This window comes from Mastomys coucha, unplaced genomic scaffold (genome assembly GCF_008632895.1).
Source record: "Mastomys coucha isolate ucsf_1 unplaced genomic scaffold, UCSF_Mcou_1 pScaffold21, whole genome shotgun sequence".
NCBI lineage: Eukaryota > Metazoa > Chordata > Mammalia > Rodentia > Muridae > Mastomys > Mastomys coucha.
The window spans coordinates 77,962,693-77,990,098 of record NW_022196904.1 but is presented as its reverse complement, the minus strand read 5'-3'; the positions used below and the strand labels follow the sequence as shown (position 1 = coordinate 77,990,098).

At 40.5% G+C, this 27,406-nt stretch overlaps 1 pseudogene; it reads right to left on the bottom strand.

The window, feature by feature from the left end:
* Positions 1 to 23,225: 23,225 nt before the first annotated feature.
* LOC116100642 lies at positions 23,226 to 25,034 on the bottom strand (annotated as a pseudogene).
* Positions 25,035 to 27,406: the final 2,372 nt, after the last annotated feature.

Below are 27,406 nucleotides of genomic sequence, written 5' to 3'. Positions count from 1 at the left end.
TCCTCCAGTGAGTACTCCCAACCCATAGGCAGAAGCTTATTTGCTATTCTAAGAGTATTTGGAGGCAGGGGTTCTGGGAGGCAGTTTGGTTGGCCCTGAGGGCAGAGCCATTATGAATGGCATTTATGTATTTAAAAAATAGCTTCTGGGAATGTCTTTACCTTTTCTATTTTGTGAGACCACAGTGAGAAGATAGCCATTCAAACCAGGAAATAACCTCACCAGACACCTCATCAGCACATTGGTCTTGGGTTTTAAAACTAAGAAATGAATCTCTGCTCTCCACAAATAACTCCACAGTGTGGTGCTGCAGCAGCCTGTATGGGCTGAAGCATCATCAGACTTTTAATATTCTAACACAAATCCTATGAGTCCGTTTTCTTTGGTTTTCACAACTGTGAATTTTTAAGAATGCCATTTTATTTTCTCTGTTATTTATATTATTTTGCAGCTCATGAAAGTTTATTTTTTCCTCTGAATATAGCTATGCCTAGCCTGTTTTAAAGCTGAATGAAAAGTTTCTTTGCAAAGAGATCTATAGATGGAAGAGAGGATGAAAGATCATGTGCTTACACAGAGAGAGAACCCAGTGTTGGTCTGTCATCTGGTTTAGATAGAGTGTACCTAGCCCTCCAAACATCAGGTCTTCTTGGATCATGTGTCTGCATCGTCTGCCTTGATTATCTTAGTGATATGTCTTAAAACCAAAAATCCAATCAAACCAGGAAAACAACTGTGTTGCTTACAGTTGCTCACATAAGCACTGTTCTTCACACTCAGAGTTTTAAATGGGGGAGTGATAGAATCTAGTTTATCTTCAAATCCTCTGAACCTGAAATGTGTGGTTTCCTGTCTGGTGGTTTGTGCAGCATAGTGCAGATTAACTAGTGGTTGACTTGAGGCAGTCTCTGGCATGCTCTCCATGGTTCCTCATCCAGTCATTATGCTGGAGAAGTGATGAGGAATGGCTGGAGTGGGAATGGCTTCCAATATGCCAAATATCTTCTTGTCCCCCACAAATCATTGTCATTATAGAGTTAATAATGGTGTCAGAGATTTTGAATATTTCTGTAGAAGTCACCACTTCACTGACTGTCAGACTCTCTTGTGTATTAGAATCATTTATACTTTTAGAGTATAAAAGTAAATAAACAACTCCATAAATCTCTTTATGGTAATAGAACTGAGGCCTAGAAAGGGGAGCGTGTTAATCTCTCTTTTATTTTCCCATTGAACAACTATCCTTTTCTGGCACTAGATCATTTCAAATCCTTTGACCCAATTGGAATAGACATTGGTGGAAACTTTTAAGGGAATATGGAATCTTGACTTCTTGGAAATTGCATAAGAGTTAAGATTGCCAACTCTTAGGCCTACTTTGGGGAATAACCATTTGAATTGTACAAATTTCCTATTTAGAGAAAAACACTTAAAAATAAGGAAAATACTTCCCAAATTGTCTAATAGTTTGATTTCTGGTAAGAGTTAAATAACTGGATCAACGATAGCATCATGCCAATCTTTCAGGGGCTGCATGAGACTGTTCCACTAGTTCTGAATCCCTTACTAATTAGAATAGGGGCACCATATATTGTAAAATAGAAACAAAGTGTTAGCAAAGAGGGCTTGAGAGATGATGAAGGGTAGGTTAGAGGTCCCCACCCTACCTAAGTTGGCTAGTAAGGTGGCAGTAATGGGGAGGCCAGACATCAGGAGGTGTGCTAGAGGAGGATCAAATTGTGCTGTGGGAAGTCAGCATGCCTGTTGAAGCTGCCTGTTTCTTAAGAGTTGGAGGCCCTGTTCTGAGAAGACATACCTAGTTAGGGAAATTTTCCCTGAGAGGAGACAAGATTATCTTTGAGAAGTGTAACTGAGAGAATTAGTATTGAGAAAATCAATGTGTATGTGTTTGATGTCTAGGAAAAGAATCAATGAAGTCTGTAATTTCAAAGCCTTCTTGGAATTTTTCAGTGCTGGAATATGGACTATACACTGGCTAAAATAGAGTTTAAGAAGCAATTTTGGGATAGATATCAGGAAAACAAATATTACAAGGAACTAAAGATGTTGGACATAAGATTCTGTTTCTAAATGTTGACAAGATGTGTAAGAATTCCTTTATGTGTATTATTTACAAAGAATAAACCTAGGACTTCATTAAATTGTAACAGAATGACTTAGGGCTGGTTAACCTCTGAAACATAGTCTAAACACAATTTTTTAGGCCCTTTTTGTTTGTTTGTCAGTAACTGCACATATGTTCTTCAAAGCTTGCTTAATATAATTTTGAAAATAATTCTATGTTGACTGAATTCTTTTAAAATATGAAAAAGAGGAATATGTTCAGTATCCTATTAAATTAAGCTTATATTAAATTTAAAAATCCCAGAACAATAAAGCCTTGGTACCTATCACAACTTGACAATCCTAGAGTAATTCACAGCTGCCCTTGTCATTCTTTTCATTTGTGGGAAATAGGAGAAGAAAAGCCTTGGGTAGAAGATCTTAATAATATACAACAAAGTAATATAGTTTGAATTAGTAGTACTACTTACAGAAAAGCTCAAGTATACACTGACAAAATATTAAAAATGTATCTGTAGGCACAAGATATAAATGTGTGTGTTTGTGTGTGTATGTGTATGTATGATTTGAAATTCAGTAGATTTTAACTGAAACTTAAATATGTACTAATAAGAGGATCAATTGAACAACTGGTCCACCCACATAACTGTGTACAGATGGTTAAAGGACAAGGGATATTCTAAAAGCTGACTGTGAAATGATTTCTAAGTTCTAATATTAACTGAAATCAAGAAGCAAAGACAAGAAGAATATGTGTAATTGTAGTAAGTCTCAGGAAACATAAACTATCCAATTGGCTTCAAATTTCTCTGTTATTCTCTCTCTCTTAATAGACATGCACACATGTGCAAGTGAACACACACACATGGTTTGACTGAATAAGCATATAAGGAAGATTCATGAATTGCACTGACTTGATATATCTTTTGACTGTTGGACAGTATGATAGGTGAAGGATAAAATGTCAGTCTAGTTTTATGAAAGAAGAGAAGTGTATTTTTCTGTGTTTCAAGACCACTTTGCATAAGTCTATCCATAATTCTAGCTCCAGAAATAATTTGAAATCTTCTGAGCTCATTGCTGTGACAGTTAATCTTATATACATCAACAGGAATTTTTCTTTTCAAGAAATACTCAGCTGGGCAGTGGTGGCGCACGCCTTTAATCCCAGCACTTGGGAGGCAGAGGTAGGCGGATTTCTGAGTTTGAGGCCAGCCTGGTCTACAGAGTGAGTTCCAGGACAGCCAGGACTATACGGAGAAACCCTGTCTTAGGAAAAAAAAAAACCAAGAAACACTCATAGAGCTGGCCAACCCTTATTTCTGGATGTTCTATGAAAGTATTTCTAAATGATGTAGGCACTAGAATCCTCAGATTGGTTAAGGAAGTTCCACCTTTGCCCATGTGTGTAAGCAGTTATGTAAATTTCTGTCCACATAGGATAAAAGAGCAGATAATGAATTCCCCCTCTCTACCTGAGTTGGGAAGTCTACTTTCTTCTATGGAGCTCTTGGTTATTAAGCCTTCTGACACAGACCAAATTATACCATTGACTTTCTTCATTTTTCTGGTGTTCAAAGACCCCCAGAGCTTGGGAGAGCCACACTCAAGTCTTGGGATGACATGACCACCCAATAACTCACGAGAGACTGATCTTGCTGCAAGCGCAAGAGGTTTATTTGGGATAGGCCAGTACCAGAGTCTATCTCTTGACCTTGCAGGCCAGAGGAGTTCGCCCCAAACACAAGAAGTGAGGGGTATTTAAAGGGAAAAACCACAAACTAGGGGGTTACCAAGGAAACATAATAAAAAACACTGGAAAATTTCAGAGGGACCCAACCCAAGGTAATCAGTCAGTTAGGGAGGGGAACATATTCCTTCTAGGAATGTAATCTTTATCTATGATTGGTAGGGTGGAGAGCCTCGTAAACTAGTAGTAGACCTTCATTCCTAGTTCTGTCCTCATTGTGGATCTGTATCGGGAACCAGAGACCTGAGGCTCTGAGTTAGCCAGGTTCCTGGAACTGGCCAGTCTACATTCCTGGCTGGCTACAATGGCCCTCCATGCCCTTTTAGGTAAAGGTTATACACCATACATTTCTACTGATACATTTCTATTAAGTGCTCTTATTTTAAAATTCTAAAATTCTCCAGCCTTTCAGTGTGAAGAAGACATATCATGGGACTTTTCACTCTCCTTTATCACATGATAGATTTCTACAACATGCTTTCTTTTATGTATCTACACATAGCTTCTGCTGGTTTTCTTTCTCTGGAGAATCCTGACTAATCCTATGTTTCTTTTCCTGCCACACACAGTTTGCGTGACAGCAGTTTATGAGGCAAAAGCTTCATGGAAGTCAGTCTCCTGCATCTTCTCCTTGGCATTTCCTAACTCAGAAGTAGCCCAGATATATCCTTGTGAACTCGTGTGCTAGGTGTCCACACCAAGATATGATTTCCTAATAGCCAGACAAAACTGGACATTGCTCTCTGACCTTTACCACTGTTCCAACATCTTAGCCAAACCCTGGCCTGGAATTTCGTAAAGAATGTTACCCATCCAAACTAATGGCCTTCGGCATTGTGGGTAGGGCATTGAAGCTTACAGAATGGGAGGCTTATCCCAGGGCAAGGTCAAGTAGAATCCTCATTCCCAGTCACATACTGCAGCTGAACCACTCCTCGGAATTAGCAAGAAAGAGACATGTTTCTACTAGCCCAGAAGATAGCATAGTGGGCATTTTACTAAGAATGGGTGGGACCTTGAGCCGAATGTGTGTGTGAGAGACAGTGTGCAGCAGTCAGTTTTCTAGATTCGAGATTCGAGCCTCTACCCTTCTGGCTGGTGCACCTGCAGCACCCCCAGGACTCTGGCCCATGCGGCCCAAGCATGCTCAGAGCCCTGGGGTGCTGCACCAGTCCAGAGGAGATGGCTGCTGTTTTAGACCCAGTGTGTTTTAGATGGCCCCAGATGTACCCTGATCACTGAGCTGCCAGATTTTTCATTTCTCTTTTGTAATGACTGTAAAAGTCTGATGCCATTTTTAAGAAATATATTCAGATCCTGTACTTCCATGTGTCTTGTCTGCCATCATTTTTTTGCCTACGCTTTGTTGACCTGACTAGGACCCCATTTCTCCAGTGAGTTGAGGGAGGCCCAGACTGGCTGGCCTATGGCATTTTCCCATCCATCCACTTCTGTAATATTTGAAATGGATTCTCTTCCTTTCAATTTTGATTGTTTTATTTATTTAATTTCCAGTCGTTACCCTCCCCTCCCTGTTCCCCCCTTCAGTTCCACATCCCATTCCTCCTTCCCTTGCCTTTGAAAAGGGTGCTTGACCCTTTACATTTAGCTTACTAATGGATATTTACTAACTCAAACGATCAATGCCTAATGTTTTTTTTTCTATTGTTCTTGCACCGTTGCTCTGTATTTCTGTCAATTACTTTTTCTCTTCACTGTATTACTCATTGGATTAAAAAAATTCCCTGAGTAGGCTTAGCCAGTATCCTTGACATACCTTTTCTTATATATATCGTTTTTGATAGGTTGATTACCTGTGGTCTGTTCAGGCAACCTAGGCCCAGTTGAGTAATAGGTCTGAACCTTGATGACCTAGTTGGCAATATCTCTGCCTGCAAGGGATGGAAGGAGTTTGACCATGACTCCTGGGTTCTTGGCTCCTGTTTCAGTCACAACCTTTCATAGCTGCCCCTGCAGGAGATGTGTGCTCTGTCAGGTAGACAAGGCCCTAAGCTCCTAGCATTCTAGCTGGACGTTATCCCCAGTCATCTGACCATAGCCAGGCATGGCCCGTCCCACAGACAGATACCCATGCTTCATACAATATAAGGGGTGCTTCGCCCCCTCCCCTCTCTCTTGCCTTCTTCCTCTCTCTCTTGCTCTTTGTTCTCTCTCTTGCTCTCCTCTCTTGCTCTTTTGCTTTCTTCCTCTCCTCTCTTTCTCTCTACATGCCCAGCCTATTTTCTCTTTCCTATAATAAAGTATCCCATGATTATGCATTGCCTCCTTTTAACTAATGCACTTTGCAGCTCCAGGCCTCAGCAGCAGAGAGCCCCAGGCATCAGCAGAGAGACACAGGCCTACAATCACCTATCTAAATATAACCTTCTTTGGATCAGGTATTCACCTGTAGTTCCAGAGGTCCTGGTGAGAGTCTAAGGTTCTATAATAGAAGGTATGGACTCATAACAGTAATGTAGTTCTCAGGAGAAAGATGTATACAAGGCTTCTGAGGATTGGCTTGTGTAATCTAAACATAAAAGTAAAATATTATAGAATTAACATGGTCATTTCACAGACCTGGAGAGTGCTAAGTTTACTGATATCAAAGCCATTTGTCTCTTCAAGGATTCAGGCCTTAGAATTGAAGACAGTGCATTTGGATTCTGTAATATTGCGTCTTACTGATACTCTATGGATGTTCTGATACAGCCCTTTGATTTTGAGCATACTGACTGTCCATATTTTATAGGACAAGTATAAAAACAAACATACACCCTAGTGTATTGTGTTTTAGGGATAAATTTTGAAATATTTCATCTGTTTGTTAGTTTTTCCTAAGTGTGGTTCTTAAACATTGAAAGTTTTGTTGTGACTGGTTATTTCTTTTTAAAAAAAAAATCTTATTTTTTCTGGTGCTAGAGACCAAGCATGACCTGGTCAAGGGGAGGATGGCTACTCCTGAGTGCTTCTAAGCAGACTTTTCTTCACATCTGATTTCCTTGGCAGCTTTATGCCTTTCTAATACTGTAATTCTTTAGTTAGTTCTTACAAACACTACACTTTGACCTTTACAGTTTTCTCTATTGTCAGCTTCAGTGTTGTATTTCTTGGTCACTATTTTCTGTCACTGTTTTCATTATAAACTGAAGAAACAACAATCATTTGGATTGTTATAATTCTCTGGAAACTATTACAATACATTAAATACAAAGTCACAAGATTTTAGTGAGTGTGGGAGAAAACATCCCATGTGTCTGGGGGGCCTCCTATGGTGGTATCTTGTGTCCCTAACATGGATAGACCCCATGATAGTTTTTTCTTTCTTTCTCCTTCAAAGAATTTGTGTCTAGAAGACCTTTGCTTTACAAAACTACAAAGAAAGAAAACAGAATCTAATCCTGAATTCATGACTAAGAATCAGAAAAAACACAAAATATACAGAATGAAAGCAATCTCTCTTGCCTAACTCTAACTTTTGTCAAGGGGGCAAGCGCTTAAATTGCTGACCTTGGCTTCCATAGTCTATCTTGTCTTGGGACTTGAGCATGGGCTGCAAAGAAACAACCTTTCGTCATCTTCTGGATCTATTCAAGTTCCCCTGGGCTTGGAGCAGGTCCCAAGCATTTCTCCATTTCCCCTACAGAGCAAAACCTCCCTGTAGGCTTTTCTTGTCTAGAATCCAAAGGCTATGTGTCAAATAAGGCTCTTGGAAGTCACCATCCCTTGTCTCCCAAATGTCTCTAACTTCAACTTTGCAAATAGTTTCATTAGGTTCAAGTGAGTCCAGGAGTGTTACTAAGGCCATGGTGTCCATTGGGATTTGCATCATCAACAACACCATAGAAACATGTCAAAGCATTGGAAAAAACAAGTAAAAATGACTGTATAGTTGCTGACAAATTTTATAGAGCACTGAGCATCAAATATTGACTCTAGCTGTGGGACTCTCTGCAAAGATGGTTCACAGTATTGTCCTGACATGGCCTTCCCTGTGTCTACCATTTAATGAGTTTTAGTGAATACAGGACTGAAGTTTAGCCTTTTTGATGATACTCCCCATGATTGAGCCTGAGAGAAAGCATCTCCCATTTCTCATTTTCTGTGGAAACATGAGTTTTCCATTTCTGATCATCCCCTAAACTGGTAAGCATTGCCTTGCTGCTGACTCTTTGAAAGTGAAGTTGGTGACTTCAGTCTTCTCTTCCCAATTTGTTCCTAATCCCATCTCAGTGCGTGTCCCTTTGCATTTGAACTTGAACATTCATATAGCTTCTTAGATACTGAATATTGGATTACTTTTGGCTACATCTCAGGTGATCCTGCTGGCATAGGATGGCTCCTGGGAAAGATTCTCATACTATCTTCTGCAACCCTTTTAAGGCCTTATCCACTGAATTTACCTCAACCTTCATTTGGGACTTTGGTCAATAATAAATGGTTTGCCAGCCCTTTTGTATCTAGTATGTATGTTAATGATACTACATTTTTTTCATGCCCACTGGAGTAGGAAAACAATAGATTGGAAACTGTGTGAGCCAGAAAGACATACATATAAACTGGTTTAACACATACTAGCTTTGTGCATATATTTCTGTGTGCTTAACTGAAATAAAGGTTACAAAATGAACTATGATGCAGGACTTATGAAGATTGAGTACCATGATATCTTGTATTTTTCTTCTCTGGTTGTAGTAAATTATTCATGTCTATTACTTCGTAACTCTTAATACATTTATTGCTTACTCTACTTTACTTCAAGGAAATAAAAACATTTAGCATAAATGGCCGAATAACTTGCTCTATTTAGTGAGCTTCTGAGAAGACTGATTTCTAATGTTGTTGTAGACATTTACACATGGCTCATATGTTCCATTTGATGACTTCTGAAGTAGAGACCTACTTTTAGGTAGGAGGCCACCATTGAATATTACCCAAGCTGTATATTACCCAAGTCAAAGTATGCAGGATCCTCAGAGGCTAGGTTTAACTTCTTGAAGGGAACAAGACTTCAATCTATGAATGTTGTGGCCTCCCATCAGAGTCACCAATATTTGTCAAAGACTTGTGCCTCCAGGCCTGGCTTTCATAAAACTCTTGAGTGGTGTAGCAGACACTGGGTGCCAGCCTAGGCATTGAAGCTGGTCGGAGTTTGAGTTCTAGATTTATTCTTTTCTGACTAATAGCCTCCATAATCTTGAAGAATCTTTCAAATCTCGCTAACATTCACATTTTGAAATATAGCTGGCATAATGCCAGCCACCAGAGAGGTTAAAGGGTAGGAGCAAAAAGCCTGTGAAATTTGGTTCTAATCTCTGGGACACTGACTATAGATTTTCCCTGGTTATTTCTTGTCACTACTTTTATATTGTTTGAAATTGGATTAATCAAATCTACTCTTGGCTTTATAAGGACAGCAAATATGAATGTACTGAAAACCAAATGATTTGAATGTAAAAGTAAGCTATTGAGGCAGCAAGCATGCTATACTGTGCCTCTTTGAGTAAGCATGCTACTTCAGGGTAATATACTTTCCTCACAAACCCGGAGAGAGTCTCCCCACAAAATTTGGTTGGAAAATCAAATCTACTGACATGGTATACCCTAACAATTCTATTCTCCTTGAAACAAGATCTTTCTGTGTAGTGCAGACTGGCCTCACCCCTGCCTTAGTCTCTTAGAAAATTCCTTTGAGACAGGGTCTGGCTCTGTCGCTCATGTCAGCATCAAACTCATGGAGACGCTTTTCCCTCTCAGACTTCTGAGTTCTAGGATTATAACCAAGTGTCACTATCTTGACTCACACACTAAAAGAATTTAATAGAAAATTTATTACAAACATATGTAAACAGATATACCTTACCCTGGGCAGAGCAGAGGAAATAGGTTTAAGCCAGTCAGATCTCCAGTGGCTGAAGAGCAGGGTTTACAGTGTTTGTGGGTAAGGGATATGGGAGTACATCAAGTTTCCCACTTGGCACCAAAGGAGAAGGTGATATCGGGGGCTTATTTTCAGCCTCTACAATGTGGCTAAAGAGAAAGGGAGGGAGATGCTTGAAAAAAATCCACAATCAAACAGAAAATGGGGTTGTGTTGGGTATGGTACTCAGAAATTCAAGGCACAGGATCACAATGAATTTAGGTCAATGTAAGCTGCATAGTGCATTCTAGGATAGCTTAGGAGAACGAGTGAGACCTTGTTTCAAAGAGAAAACAATAACAACAGCAACAATAGCACAAAATGAGACTAGAATATGTGGCAATTGGTTATGAGGGACATAAAAAATAAATACCACTCAGGACCGTGCTACCGAACTGAATCACTGCCCTCTTGCTGTCATTAATGTGTCAGTGTATTGACAAAGACAGAAATGTTTCATGGCCTAGCTATTGGTACGGAGGGAAAACAACAGACAATACTCTTATCCCTTTGCTTTATTAACTCATAAAGAATTATTGAAAATGTAAATGGCTTTCTATTTTCTTTTCAGATAACCAAGATGAAATCAGTGGCAACTTAAGAAGTCTGGGGGACATACTGAATAAGGGCTGGTTCGTGTAGAATCTTGAAGCAAATGATTATGACAATATTGTGTATTGGGAAATATGCTTAATATTTTGCTTGGAGAAGTAGAGTTTTGTGAAATCCTGTAGCCAGGGTGACAGAAGAGGAATTAAAGATAAAGCAGGAGTGGAGATAACTGGAAGCATTCAAGAGATATGAGCAAAGATAAACTGGATGATGGAGATCATGGGTAGGTTTAGACTAGAAGATGAGGATGAGTTAGAAGTGGTAGAATTTGGTAGTAGAGTAGGCATGAGAGACAATGATGAGAGTAAAGAGATTACACTTAATTCTGGCAGGGGCAATAGAGACACAGGCTTGTATGGACTATGTGGCTTTATTTTGGATATGTTGAGGTTGAGGTGTGTGTAAGACATTCAATTTTGAGATAATACTCTGACAATGTGCTTCTGGGAGTCATATGAGCTGGGAGTGGAACATTTGTGGAGGATCTGCTCATCTGGAGAGGGTGTACAGAGAATTAAGAATGTCCTGGATAATATCATTAGGAGTTTTTCTAGCTTGCTCCTTCTGAGTTCTGCATTTCTCTCGTGGTAGAAAGGGTTATGGAGGAGGATTTTGTATGTGGTCAATGTCAGGTGCTTTCCACAGCCACTCTCCACCCTATTTTGTTGATATGTGGTTCTCAGTGAACTTGGAGCCCATTGATTAGGCTAGGGCAGTTAGTAATCCATCTCCTGAGATCCACCTCTCTCTATTTTACCAGTACGGGGATTACAGACATACACCCTTGTGCTTGCCTTTTTATATGGGTGCTGGTGATATTATCTCAGGTCTTTATGTGGCAAGCTCCTTCAAGACTGAGCAAATCTCGCCAGCCTAACTGGTTCTGCCCTTTTCTATGCTGGTGAGAGCAATTTAGCAGAACCCTTATGCCAATGGATAAAGTTAGGCTGATAGCTGTCAATGATTCTTCTTAATAGAGACTCCTTGCTATGGTAGTCCTTAACACTCTTAGTAATGGGGGACAGCAAGGTTGAACTGCCATCTTCTGTAACAAGGCTAGGTCTTAAGTGGAAAGATTGGGATACCAACCCAGCCACAAAACCTTTTAATCTACAGTTTGTCCTGCCTAGTGTTCTGAGACCAGAGCCTTAGCATAATCATTATCAGAGAGAGCAGAGTGACTTCATCCTGCAACTGATAGGAGCAAACGCAGAGTCCCACACTCAAACATTAGACACAGCATGGGGAGTCTTGCACAGGAGGGGGAGAAAGGGCTGGAGAAATGAGGAAATTCAGAGACACTATGAGAACACAAACCACAGAATCAACTTGAATAAGACTCATGGATGAGTTGAAATCAGAGAGCCTGTATGTGTCTGACCTAGGTCCTCTGCATATATGTTATGGCTGAGTAGCATGTGCTATTGTAGAATTTCTAACAGTGGAAACAGGAGATGTGTCTGACTCTTTTTGCCTATTTTTTTTGGGGTGCTGTTCCTCCTATGTGGTTTCTTCATCCAGCCTTGATGTGATGGTATATGCCTGATCTTTTTGTAGCTTGTTAGGCCATGTTTGGTTGGTATCCTTAGGAGGCCTGCTCTTTTCTGAGGTTAGGCAGTGTGTGTGTGTGTGTGTGTGTGTGTGTGTGTGTGTGTGTGTGTGTTTATGTAAGTGATATATATTGGGGAGAGGGGAGGTGGGAGGAGAGAAAGGACAAACCTCAATTGGGATGTAATATATGAAAGAAGAATAAAAATTAAAAAGCAAACAATTCTCATCCCCCTTTCCTTTCTTTGGGTTTTGTTGGTATGAAGTATTTATTGCCTATGTTTTTGAGGGTGTAGTTAACCTCCTTGGGCTGAAGTTTTTCTTATAATACTTTCAGCTGGGCTGGTTTTGTGGATAGATAATGTTTAAATTTGACTTTGTCATGATATATCTTGTTTTCTCCATCCATGCTTGTTGATAGTTTTGCTGGGTATAGTAGTCTGGGCTGGCATCTGTGATCTCTTAGAGTCTACAGCACATCTGTCCAAGCTCTTCTGGCACTTAGAGTCTCCATTGAGAAGTGAGGTATAATTCTAATAGGTCTGCCTATAAAGGCCTGCTACTTGGTCCATTTCTTTTGTAGCTTTTAATATTTTTCTTTGATCTGTATGTTTAGTGTTTTGATTATTATGTGACATAGATACTTTTTCCTGGTCCATCTTATCTATTTGGTGTTCTGTCTTTGTTGGTGGGTGTTTTGTTCCTTGGGTTTTGTTTCTGCTTTGGTCTTCTGGTCTTTGTGGCCTGGATTTCTGGTGGCCTGTGTGACCTTGGATCTAGTAGGGATCTATGTTCAAGTTGGGGACTGGATTTCTGGAGGGTAGTTTATTCTTTGGTACAGCAGGGGGTCTCTGCCTGAGTTAGAGGGTGGTATAAGGAGACATGGATTGGGGGCACTGAGTGAGTGGAGGAGGGCTGCCATTGGACTGCCTATCTGTAATTTTTGACTGTTTATGTGATATTTGGTTAAGCAAGGAGTCTTTGCCTGAGTTTGCCTATATGTTTTTCTGGCTTGCTTAACCTGCACCTGTTTTTCAAACTGTCATGGCCTGAACCAGTTCTTCTGAGTAGTGTGTCCTGCACCTGGGTAGCTGAATTCTGCAGGAATTGGGGGCATGGGTATGGTAGTGGGGCAGGATGGGAGGGCAATGGAATGGGTCTTTGGAAGTCAAATCTAGGGTTTAGGGAGTGGAGGGGGAAATACTCAAGCAGGCAGATCACTTACCTGTTTTTATGATTGCTCTAGCCTGCTCCTGGGCAATAGAAGCCCTCCCAAGTTGGGACTGGGAGCACAGCAGCAGGAACACACACAGGTGGGGCAGGAAAGGGGTGTAATGGAATGGGTCTGTGGGAATTATAACACAGTTAAAAATTAGCTTTTGGACATTATATTTATAGAATTTCATTATGCTTTTGGCCAAGTCTTTTGAGATTTAAACTGAGTTCTTTGAGGGAGGACCTTTATAATCAACCTGAGGCTTATACTGCTTTCCAATCCCCATCTGCGTTTATGAATTAAAGGAGTTTCCAGGCTGTGGAAATGGAGGTCATACCATGTTTTATGTGTTGTTTCAACCAATCAAGGTGCACTGATGCCTAGATTCTCTTCAAGGACATCTTAAGGACAGGCTTTCAGTATTGCTTCTTCAGCTTGATTATAAATACCAAGACTAAGGCTATATAACTTTAAAGAAGCTTTTTCTTTTTGAAAACTCACTCTTCAGGGATAACTTTATAATAAAAAAAGAAATTCTGCAAGGGACATTTATGTCTCTTAATTATCCTTTTTAAATAGATGATGAAGCAAGTATCTTTAAAATGCACTGTCAGCATTTCTGGTTGTTTGTCTAAGTGCAGTTCATCTACTCTGGTGACTCCATGGAGGCATAGAGAGTTATGATGGATCCTGTAGTCTCTCCAGTCTCCAGGCAAACCTCGTTTCCTCCTCTATATCCTGACACCTGTCATGGTACAACATGTCCATGCCAAGCATATTGTTACTGTCAATCTTTTCTTCTTCCAATATTAAAGGTGTACTCCTTGAGGACAGGGGCCATAGTTCCTATCATTCACTAGTCTTTGCTTCCTATTCACTCCTTTGGAAAGAGTTCTCATGCTTCTTGAACATGGCAGAGCATTGATTGTAGGGGTAGGAGGCGCAGATATTTCCAGTTAGATCATCTCAGACTGAGGATCAATCTCTCTAATTTTACAAATGTAGCCCTATGCCTTCTAAGCCTTCTTGCCTGAATGGCAATGGCCATGGCATGTGAAGATGTCATCTGAAGAGATGACAGCTGACACCCAGGATGATGATGGCATATGAGCTGACTTTCCTGTGAGTTCAGACTGTTGGGTCCTAGCCTGTCCCCTAATGGCAATGACTTATTGCTGAAGACAATAACTATCCAACTCACTGAACATGAAGAAGTGAGCTAGTGCCTGCCTAGACCCATCATCCCTATGGAGTAGAGTTCATGGTACAGGAAGAAACTCTGCATGTAACCAAAGGAGAAAGGTAAACACCAGCCCAGCTATAAACTCTTTAATATACAATGATGAATTGCCTACAGTATGCACTGGTGCAATAGTGGCATAAAGTTTGTGGGAGTAACCAATATCTCATTAGATTTAAAGCCCACTATAGGAGGTTGAACCCATTCCCAACACTGCTCTCATGCCTAAAAAAGGTGAGGTCACCAGGATCTTTCTAAAAAAAAGGCAGGGGGGCTCTGGTGGGTAATGAATTTAACTAACTCTGAAAATCTTTCCCAGGCCCAAGATAATGTTTGTTTGAGAAACAATCTTAAAACTTTGGCCATGGCCTGCTGCTGGTCAGCCTGATTTCAAGAAGAAATGGTACTAATCTGAGATAGTAATGAATGGTAACAGGAAATTTAAGCTCCAGAAAAAAAAAGTCATTTGTTATTCCTACTCTGTACATCTTTGGTCATAAGTAAGTAAGTAAGTAAGTAAGTAAGTAAATACCAGTTAGTATTTCTACCAGTTGATGAAACAGTAGAAGACCCCAACTATAATTATTGGTGGAAACTCACCCATAATGTGTATGTTTTCTCCCCAATAGAAATGCTGAGCAGGAAAGATGAGTATTAATTTTTTTTGATAAAGTATAATTCTAAGAACTTATACAGACTGATGATTATTTTCCCAAAGTGCCTCAGTATGTGCCAATCATTGACAGCAGAAAGTCTCATAACTTTTGGCTCTATCTCCACTCTTACCTTGCAGAACTTTCCCCACTGCCACTGGGTTCCTGGACCCTGTTATGTGTCTTCCCAAGCATCTCACTGTAGTGATTCTCCAACTTGCCATCCATACAGAAGCATAGAGTCCTTTTAAAAAGACCAACTACACCACATTGTGTGTAGCCACATGTCCTTCTAGTTCTGCAGTTGGATGCCAATCTCTCCCTCTCTCTCTCTCTCTCTCTCTCTCTCTCTCTCTCTCTTCACACTAGAATGGTTGCACACAATCTTTCTCCATTTCCTTCTTTGCTGTACTAATACCTAGGTTTTGACAGAATTCAGTCTGGACATGCTTTCTTCAGATGGTTACTATTTGCTTTTTGCTCCCGAATGTCCTCCTTTCTACTTTTTTTCTCTCAGGGTATCCTATGTTTTTCCTCCAGGGCGTGTATTAACTTCTGTAATTATAGTCATTTGTTGATTTACTATTTATTCTTCTTCCATACTATAAGCTCTGTAAAGACAGGGACAGTGTCAATCAACTCTATATTTAGGCAGAAACTTGGCAACTGTATACTAAGTATTGACCAAATATTTGTTCAGTGAAAGAACCTACAACCATTTATCTTCAATGTAATGAAGGAAATGGGCAGAAGTGAGGGCTTGGATATGACGTGACATGTAAGAGAAGTAGGGGAAAGCCAATGTAACTTTTTGTTTTATCTGCTAGATTACATAAGAGCCAAGGACTGGCCTTTAAACTTGTATTCTATCCCTGTTGGAATTTAGACATAATGCAACATGCTTGGATGGTTCACAAGAATAGATTCAGCAGACTCCAAATCAAAAAGGAGAAACAAAAAAGTGAAAAAGTAAGATGCCTAATAAAGAAGTCATCTTGGGGTTCAGAATACCAGTGCTATTGACATTTTCATTTGGACAGTGCTTCAGTGCAGGAGCTTTCTTATACATTGAACCCTGGCTCCTAGCAATTAGATTCCAGTAGCACACTTCCAGTTGAGACAATCAAAACTGTCTCCAGATATGACCTAATGTGCAGTATTGTATTAGAGATGACCTCAATAGAAAATGACTGCCCCAGGAGAAGTGGCAAGGAGCTTCCAAGGCAGGCATAAATGCTAGAACTAGTCCTGGATGCAAGGAGACAATGGTCACGGGCTTTCCTGTCCAGACCTCCCTGCAGACTTGAATGAACCCCAGGAAGTAGGCCTTAGGTCACTACTGACTAGCATGCTTTGGACTTATGCATTTGTTATGTAAGAACCATCCCTGATAGCATAGCCTAACATGAATAGCACTGTTTCTGCCCAGACTCTAGGAGCAGTTGGTTTTGTTTCATATAGGCTGAGGCATTGTGGACATTGTTGGTTCAATGTCTTGGATTCTCTGCAGAGTAGTCAGGATCTGGGGTCACACTGGCTGCCTCAAAGAATCTGAGGAATACAAAGCATTCCTAGGGATTATATCCTCCACCCCTCTCAAATATTTAGAAGGAAGACTGTAGAGAATGCTCAGAAGAATGTAAAACATTTATAATGGAGTTAATGAGACTGATTGAACTCACAGACTTGTGAACCCGAGATAATGCTACATAGCCCAGTGCTTTGCAATTTAAAAAGTTTTCGTCTTCACCTGGATTCACCAACTCTACATAAAATCCTACAGAGAAATAAAATCCTACAGAGAAATTAATAGCCGCCCCCGTTTCTGACAGGATTTCACTATGTTCCTACCCCTGTCTTGGAACTCTCCATGTAGATCAGACTGGTCTTGTACACTCACAGGCCCACCTGCCTGTTTCCAAAGTGCAGAGATTAAATGTGTGTGTGTGATTCTTATCAGTATAAATTTTATGTATAAGCCAGTTGCTGCAGTCACCACTTTCAAGTATAGAGGCAGGCCTCTGACTCCAGTGCAAACCATGAGGTTTGCTTTCAATGAAATTCCCTATCATCTTTTCAGTTAGGACAGTTTTATTCAGTTATCTAAAGTTGCAGGATGGCTGTAGAAAGGGATTTCACTCAGCTTAGTGCCTCTGGGTTAGTTTTTCTCTCTACTTTTCTTATCTCTCCCCTACTTCCCTTCTCCTCTTCTTGAATTTGGGATCCTCTTGCCTCAGCCTTGTAAGGCCTGAAGTACTGGTGAACCCCTGGGGGATAGGCATGTGCCACCATATTTTGCCTGTTTAACCTCTTTAAAATACTTTTATTAATTCTTTGAAAATTAAACACATGCATATGATATATGTTAGGCATATTAATTCTCATAAATTCTCCCCAACTCTTTTCAGGTTTAACCCACCTCCACCTTCTTACCCCTCCCTACTGACTTTTTAATACCCCATTGAATACTGTTTGTTCTGCACACATACTCCCAGGGATGTTCCTTGCTTCAGAAGCCATCAACTGTCAGTAGATCATTAGCTGGGGGGGGGGGTGAGGCATGCATAAGCTCCTCTTGTGCTCATTCTAGAATGTTCACTGTCTTGATCTTGTGCAGCTCTTACACAAACAACCCCAGCTGCTGTGAGACCATGGGTGCCACAGTTCTAACTTCTTAATGCTTCCTATTTTCCTCTTCTCTAAGCCTTTCTAATGCCTATTCATTTTATCCTGGATTATAGTTTTATCTTCCTGTGTCCTTCAAGACTAGATGAGGCTATGGCATTCTTCTATTTTTTTTCCTTGACACATACTCCATCCCTGTACTTACCGACATTATACTGGTCTTCAGGATAGGTGGTAAGTGCTTGAAAAACTTAGCTATTGTGTCTTTTGTTAACAATACACTTAGCTGTCTGTTGCAAAGATGGGGAAGATTTTTTGTTAACCTTCTACCGATGTTCTCCAGAATCTATGTTCTAAAAGGCAAAGACTGGAATTGTTTACTTTACTGTTATACTGCTCATATGGAGTAGAAACGAAATACCTTTTGAATTATCTTCTTTTAATACCTCTTTTGAAAAAAAGTAATGTGTTGGTAAACTTGGTAAGGGGTTGTAATTAGATTCAATGAGTGTTTCAGTGTTTGTACATGGAATATTTGGGAAACTTGGTAAGGGGTTGTAATTAGATTCAATGAGTGTTTCAGTGTTGACACATAGTATTCCATGTGTCAACAGTTTTTCCATCAACTTGATATGAAGTTCCAATTCTGCCTCTCTTTGTAGAGCTTCCCTGTCTACTCAAGTTAGGCCACAGAGCTGCTTCTGTCCATTCATAAGATAGGTTCCTTCAATTAAACATTTTTCCTCACTGGATTATAGTGACATGACTTTTGTGGGTCCTTGAGGACTTGGAAAACACTTTCTCCCTTGAGTCTGAAGATTCCAGCTCAGATCTTGGTCCACAGAAGTTGTGTTGTTTTAAGTAGCTGCAGAAGTTACAGGGGGCAAGGGTATACTTCACTTTTGACATCACTGTTAATTTCTAGAGACCTAGAAAGGAAGAAGAGCTGTGAGGGAGCATATATTTTTTAATACAGTATTGTATCTTTGGATAGTGGATAGGTATATGCAAACTAGATGAAGGACAAAGAGTCCATCCCTTTTAATCTAGAGATGAATTTGAAGGTATTTAGCGTAGGACAGTGACACCTAGTGGTGGAAAATCCAGTTCCACCTCACCCACCCCAAGATGGATTTCTAGATCATCCTTTGGGTTTTATGACTCTGATGACACCAGCTGACATCTGTAGCAGAAAGTGTGCTGCTGCTGGCTGCCATAGAACCTCTATAGTCTTCTGGAATTCAGGATAGTTTGTGAGATCTTGGAAAACATAACTATTATATATTCGCTAACAATACACTTAGTACACTTAGCTGTTGGTTGGCTGGGGAATTTGTTATGCTCTTCATACAATTATATTACATATTGAACAAGAAGTAGGAGAAGGATGAGGATGAGGATGAGAAGGAGGATGAAGAGATGAAGAAAGTGAAGGAGGAAGAAATTCCTGAGGAGAGGGAATGTTTATTTTTGCTCCATTAGTTTTGGGTCTTGTGTTGAGAAAGAACATCACGTTGGCATGACAAATGGCAGAAGCTACTCACTTTGAAGTCAATATAACACACACATACACACACACACACACACACACACACACACAGAGAGAGAGAGAGAGAGAGAGAGAGAGAGAGAGAGAGAGAGAGAGAGAGAGATTCTGAGTTTGTATTCCTGAATTCCCCCTGCTCCCTAGAAAAATATTCCATCTATACCATCCACAGCCTAAGGGATGGTGACTTCAGTGTTCTCCTATTTTATCAATCTTCTTCAAGACAAGTCTCCACAGAAAAAACTCAGCCATGTGCTTTACTAATCTTATAGCTCCTTCCTAACCCACTCAGCTTGACAATAAATACTAACTACAATAGGAAAAAATTGGGACCTAGTACAAAGAGAGGGGCCTGGAAGAGATGCTGGTGGGAGATTCCCCAGAGCATCTATCAAGAGATTAGCTGTCTGTGTTAGTCCCTTTCCATGGTGAGCTGCCACCTAGAAATGTCCAAAAAGAGTAGTCTCATGCGCCTCTGACCTACATGGTATGGAGATTGGGGACCTCCTGAAAATTCCATGTAGCTTTTCTCTTTGATCCTAGGTTTCCAAATGTATTTTTCCTCTCAGTGTAGATATTTTGCTTACTGTCTTCTCTGTTGATTTCTTTCTGAAGCAAATTCCCCAGCTTCTGCTTTCCAGCAGACAGTCTTAAGCTCTCCCGTGGCTGGAACAGGTAGAAACCTGTCTTCTGCCTCCTGAGAATGGAGGCAGTTTACTGTCATCCAAAGCAGTTCTCGGATAAAGATGCTCCAGAGATACGGTCTTGTGTTCTGTCTAGGGTTCCCCTCTGCAATTTGTTTTTGAGTATTTATTTTATAGTTGTAAAATTATTAATTTTATTTAGTACTTTTTAGGAATGTTCCCCAAAAGGTAAATGATTTCAAATACAAACCAAGGCATGAAAAAAGTGGTAAAATGCAAAATCGTTTGTTATTCATTGTAATTAAGAAATATATGCATTTGATTATTTATATCTTAACACCACTTGCAAGTACTTAGGGAGGAAATATTTTCTGAGCCTTCTGAGTCTTGTACTTTTCTAAGTACTTTATTATTTAATACAACAATACTCCAAGGTAGATGTGTGTGTGTGTGTGTGTGTGTGTGTGTGTATGTGTTTTGAAGACTTCTGCTATTTATTAAAGTGCCACACTAAATTGTCATGCATGAACAGGAGACCGCAGGTTTTTTTAATTAGCCTACAAAAATATAAATTAAAATTGATATTAAATCTCTAAAAGTGTCAAAAATATTTTACAGTTATTTTATGTGTTGTTTGTTTGTTTGTTTTGGTTTTTCACGACAGGGTTTCTCTGTGTATCCCTTGGCTGTCCTGGAAGTCACTCTGTAGACAAGGCTGCCCTTGAACTCAGAAATCCATCTGCCTCTGCCTCCCAAGTGCTGGGATTAAGGTATGCACCACTACTGCCTGAATGTGGTTTAAATCTAAAAATTTGATTGAATCAATTTAATTTCCCTTAAATGTGAGTTTGTAAATAGAAAGTGTTGATTAACTCTTATTTGTAGTCTTGATTATCTCTAAAAGTGGATGATTTCTAGAATTTTATGCTAAGGGTCCTTCCAAGGCCTAGGAAAATGTGCCTACATTTCCCTTAGGGACCACATCATGAGATATTGTGATGGCTGCCTCAGCCACCTGACTTTGGCAGGCTACAGGATGACTCAGACACTCTTGCCACTGGACTCACTCTCTAATTGCAAATTCAGGTCACATAGTGATTATTTTTCCCAACAATAATACAATTTGCTCCTTGGTAATTTCTGGTCTTTGCTTATGAATATGAAAATAAGGAGTTACATTTAAAATATACAGCTCAACAGGTAGATCTTTATCATAAACATGTGGAACTAGGTCAGAAAAAGTTTAAGACACATAGTACAGGTGTGAATACATTTAAAACCAGGTCTGCTTCCTCCAAGAGCTCATGATCTTTACATGACCACAGTTAGTTTGATGAGTCTCATTCCAAGGTTCTGCAAGATCTACTGTAAGCTTGCCATAGAGAATTGATAGAGCTGGGTCAGGGGAGAATGAGATACAGTCATACTCCCTCAGTGTGTGCAGAAGTGAGTATGAACTAACAGAGTTAAGGATTGTTGTTACATACCCTTTCAGGTTGAAGTGTATGCTCCTATCTTGACTTATATCTTGAAGTCTTAACTCCTAACATCTCATAAGGTATTTCTGTAGCCAAAGAGAAAGCCTGGGGACTTCCAATCCATCACTACCTTCAGAAGAACCAACTCTGCTTTATACCTGAGTCTTGGAACTTCAGCCTACAAAATTATGAGACAATATAAAGTATGTTGTTCAAGCCACCTGACTGCAGACTTAGCAAACAAATATAAATGTTCTGGAATAAAAGTAGTCTGACAGAGCCATGGATATGACAGTATCACTAAAGATGACCTTTTTGGGAGTGAGAGGATCTTCTGCTGCCTAGACTGAAGCCCTAATATTGATATATACTTATCAACTAGTCAGGGCAGGAAGAGTGAAGTTGTCTTTGTAAGTCTGTCACATTTCTAGCCCATGTACATCCCTACTGTTCTGCTTTTTGATTGCCTGATCATAGGCCATTCTTTCTTTCCTGATCTGCCTAGGTCTGTTAGAGCTTTTTGTCATCTTCACTAATGTTAAATACATACTTTGCTTTGTATTGGAGTATATTTTTGAATATTTAAATAACATTACCTTTGCCTAAGCCACTATCTACTTCCTTTAGGGGCAAATGGGCAGTATACATAATCTACTATAGAAATTCCTGAGTTTTGGTGGAAGCAAAGGCTATTGTCAACTAGCGGGCTGCTTGTGGAAGCAACCATCTGTGTTGAGTGGAGGAAAAGGCTATGCTGGCCATGTGTGAGAAGCTATGGGAGGCCATAGAATAGCAAAACAGGGCAGATTCAAATGCCCTGGCTGGCAAAGAAATATTTCACGAATGCTGACCAACTTAGACTGGCTGGAGTACCATTCTGACTGCATGTAGGATTTATAAGCTTTTCTGGAGGTGTCTTTGGAACTGCCTCAGTCATCATTTAGTAAAACACTTTATATTTGGGGTAGAAGCATAGTCTGGAGGAATGAGTATTTTTTTACAACCATGAAGATAGGTATTGCTAGATGGTCTGAAAAGGGGTTATCAGTTGTTCACTGCTAGTCTGTAATATGTTCCCTTTGGGCAGTGAACTCATAATCACTTTGTGGTTTAATCAGGAAACATGCCTGGGATTTAACCCCTGATATAATTATTTAGTATGTATTTGGGTGTGTACCTAGGACCTTATATTTAAAAATATCCTTCTGTAATTATGACATGGACCCATATGTCTATATTGCTATTATATAACATAACAAATACATAAATATAAAATATGTTATACTACATTTATATTTTATTACATAACACACACACCATTGACAAATATTCATTGAATATTTTCCCTATTCCAGAGAACAGGCAAACATGAAGCACACAGACATCAAAGACATACCTTTTGTTCTCAGAAGTCTATTTTTATGGAAAAACAAAACTGATAACAGATACTTACTGTAAAGTGTCATAATCATTTGTACAGAGTTAGGCCTAAGAGGTCTGACAACATTGAATCTACTTTTAGATTGGGTTGGGATTGAGTTTCAATGGGAGTAATTTTGACTCCAATATATTTAGTAATGTCTATAGATATTTTTTTCACTTTTTAAGTATTTATTAGAGACACTATGAAACCCATAAATTACCCAGATGTGTTTTACACTGTCAAGAATCTTAAACGTTTAACAGGGAGTTGGCTGGATAATTTTAAATACATCCACAACAAATTATTCTTTTGAGCTGGGGGTCTTCTGCAGCCTGAATTGCCATAGAACTTCCTGAATTTATTTCCAAAGTGCTAGGTTTACAGGCATGCATCACCATGCCTTATTTAGGAGAAAACCATTATAAAATTTCAAGAACACTTAAGGAACATGGATAGACAACATGTTAATGTAATTCTTGTATCAGTGTAGCTAAAACATCTTGTTCAGTGGGTTTAAGACCTGCTTTGAGCATCTTAGGACACTCAATGCAAAAATAAAATAAAATTTTACAGTATTATAATTTGAATAGGTGCCAAATGTCCTCCTGTTTCTCTTCTCCAATCAGGAAGAGAAAATTATTTTCCAAATCACTTGAAGCTTGGACAAAAATAACCATTCCCCCCAACATTCTGTAACATTGAAGGCAGACTTCTTCAGCCCTTCAGAGAGGACATCCCAGCTCTCATGATCTCATCGACCAGGAGAATGTTGGTGGCGATCACAGTGCAGGAGTGAAGTAGTTGATTCTTCACACAGTAGTTATCCCACACACCCATTTCTGCGGCCATCATTGCTTCACCTGTGCTCAGATCCACACCTACAAGTTGAAAGAATTCTGAATGTTCAGCTTGAACTTTAATGTTTCCTGAAGGTCAAAACCAGAGTTCTGTGCAAGAACCTTGGGAATGATGAGTAAGGCGTCTGCAAATGCCTGGACTCCAAGCTGAGCCCTGCCCTTCACACTAGGCTTGTATTTAATCAGAGCTTCTGCCAGTGCCACTTCTACTGCCCCTGCACAACACAGCCATCATCAATGGCATTTTTGACAGCCCTCAGGCCATCTCTTATTGCATCCTTGATTTGAGTCATTGTGTGCTTATTTGGTCCTATAACCAGTAAAGTGACAGAACGGGGATTGTTACACTTCTCAATAAAGGTGACCTTCTCAATAAAGGTGAACTTCTCCTCACCCAGTGTATACTCATAGACAAGCCCTGCATGTCCCAAACAGTCAGGATTCAGGTCATCAAAGGAATTCAGAGCTATCCCACCACAAGCAAGTGTCAGCCTTCCCATGTTTCTCCTCTTGGCTCTGCGCAGAGCTACAATACCTTCTTTCGCAAGGGAATCTTTTGATTAATAACAACAAATCCTTTATCTGAATCACCACAGGCTTTCTTTTTCAGATCTATGATTTTTTTAACTCTATCTTCAATGAATTTTTTTCAACCTTTACTAGTTTTTCTCTCTCTTCTGCACTCTTGTAAAAAAAAAAAAACAGAATTCACTTCTGTTTTCTCATACTCCAAGGACACATTGCATGTGAGGATGTAGGCATTTTCTACTCTCTTCTTCATATCAGGATGCCACGCCCCATGATCCAAAACAAACCCTCTGATTAAGCTTGTATCAGTTCCAGATTTATCATCTCCATGATCTCAACCGTGAAGAGGTCAATAGGCTCATCTTTTTTCCTAATGGCCAAAATGGAGTCCACCACAGCCTCTATCAAGACATCTGCAAGTTCAGCATGAACTTTAGTCCACAGAGATGTCCTGGCCACATTGATGAGTGTTTCTCTGTCCATCTCTTTGCTTAGTTTGACTTGTTCCAAAAATTGGAGTGCCTTTTCTTTTGCAGCTTCAAAACCTTCAGTTATTATTCTTGGATGAAGACCTTCAGAAATGTAGAGGTCCGTCTGTTTGAGCAGCTCCCTGATGATGAGGGCATAGGATGTAGTGCCATTGCCAGTTATGTCATCCTGGGCTGTAGCCATTTTCGCTATCAAAGAGGCTGTTGGGTGTTGAATTTGCATTTCATGAAGCAGCACATTGCTGTCTTTAGTGAGTTTGATGTCTCCAGCACCAGATACAAGCATCTTCATGGTACCCTTAGGCCCCAAGTTGGTCCTCAGAACATCCTACAGGCCCCAAGCCACGCTGATGTTCACTGCTAGTGCTTCCTGTGCCCTGGCCACCTCCGCCTTAGGATTTAGGGTCTTCACCACCGCCATGGCTGGCCTAGCTCCATCTATAGATATTTTTATTTGTCCCATGTTGTGAGGAGTCTTTGTAAAATGCAGTGGGTAGAATCCAGAGAGATGTCCTGCTAAACATCCTTTAGTATAGAGCAAGCACTGTACCATGAACATGAAGATTACAGTCTGAAATCCTGTGTTAGAAAAAACTTCCTAGGGGTTGACACCCACCAGGCAAAGTTGGGAGTTGGTGATTCGTAGCTGTCTTAGTCAGGGTTTCTATTCCTGCACAAACATCATTACCATGAAGCAAGATGGGGAGGAAAGGGTTTATTTGGCTTACTTCCACATTGCTGTTTATCACAAAGGAAGTCAGGACTGGAACTCAAGCAGGTCAGAAAGCAGGAGCTGATGCAGAGGCCATGGAGAGATGTTTCTTACTGGCTTGCTTCTCCTGGCTTGCTCAGCCTGCTCTCTTATAGAACCCAGGACTACCAGCCCAGGGATGGCACCACCCACAAGGGGCCATTGAGAAAATGTCCCACAGCTGGATCTCATGGAGGCACTTCCCCAACTGAAACTCCCTTCCCTGTGATAACACCAACCTGTGTCAAGTTGATACATAAAACCAGCCAGTACAGAAGCTTAACTCAGAGCAGAGAAATCAGCAAATCTAAAAGACCAGAGACAGTGGCAGCCCTATATGGTGAGCTGTGCATGAAGCCTCACTCAAGTGGAATGGGAAGAGGTTAGCGAAGTTTATAAGTTGTAGATGGCTGGTACCAGATCTGGACTTCTTCCACAAGACTAGGATGAGGCACTGGAAGCTTAGCAAATCTGGGACTTAGAAATATGACTCTAAGAATGAGGGATATACTGGGGTGCAGAGTCAGGACCTGGGATGATTTAGACTTCTTAAAACAAAATTTCTGAAGCCCTAGTAAGTTCAAGAGCTGAGTAAAAATGTCAGGTGGAAATGTCACTGCAGAGAAACATAGGGAAGCCGGAAAGGCTATTCAAGCTGCTCAAGGATGCATGGCACCTCTAGGGATACCTAGGAACCAGGTGGATGATTGTGAAGACAATGGTGTCTAGTAGCAACTGCTGTATGTTTTTGGGTTGCAGAACCAACTGCTGAGATTTCCAAACACCACTCATGATAGAGTTTTTCTCACTGCAGGAACTGTGCAGTCCCTATTACTGGAATAAGTATTATTTTACCTCTTGTAATGAGCCCAACCACTGAGGTAACCCTGTTTAACTTAGGATTTCTATTGCAGTGATGATGACCAATGAAACCTGTGTGAAACTGTCCCGCAGTTTCATGAACTGGGTTCTCTTGATGGAAGGGAGAAAAGGTGAACCTGAAACACAGAGTTCGAGAACAAAAGGATACGAAGCCAAGTTGAGGGTTTCCAATCAAGGCTTCTTTACTTTGGGAGTGTTTTGAGCTTATATAGGCAGGTAAGAACTGAAAGCTCCAGAAATAAAATATTTGCATAACATAAACATTGAGAAGTCAGGAAAGAGTCAGGAGTGAGTCACGAGGGAGTCACCAATGGCTCAGATGTCTGCAGATGTCCTCAGGCAATAGGCCTTGTCACAAGTGTAGTTGTATCTCAGCAGGAACTTCTCTGGCAACTTCTTTCAGAGATAAACGATAGTCTGCAGAAGGTCTTTCGGCTTAATTCCCTAGTGACCACCTTGGCTCGGGTGGAAGCTGCCAAAGGCCTGAGGCTGAACTGGGCGTGGGAGGCAACACTTGTGAAGAAAAGGGTTTATTTGGCTGACACTTCCACAGCACTGTGGAAGTTAGGACAGGAGGTGATGCAGAGGCCATGGAGGGGTGCTATTTTTTGGCTTGCTCTCCATGGCTTGCTCAGCCAGCTTTCTTATAGAACCCAGGGCAATCAGCCCATGGAAAGTACCACCCACACTGGACTGGGCCCTCTCCCATCAATCACTAATTAAGAAAATGCCCTACAGGATTGTTTACTGCCAGGTATTTTTTATTGGATACTTCATGTATTTACATTTCAAATGTTATCCCCTTTCCTGGTTTCCCCTCCGGAATCCCCCTAACCCATCTCCCCTCCCCCTGCTTCTATGAGGGTGCTCTCCCACCCACTCCCAACTCAACATCCTGGCATTCACCTACACTGGAGAATTGAGCCTTCACAGGACCAAGGGCCTATCCTCCCATTGAAGCTAGACAATACCATCCTCTGCTCCATATGCAGCTGGAGCCATGGGTCCCTCTGAGGTCTTTGGTTGGTGGTTTAGTCCCTGGGAGCCCTGGGGGGAGGAGTCTGGTTGGTTGATATTGTTGTTCTTCCTCCGGGGTTGTAAACCTCTTCAGCTCCTTCAGTCTTCGCCTTAACTTCTCCATTGGGGTCCCTGTGCTCAGT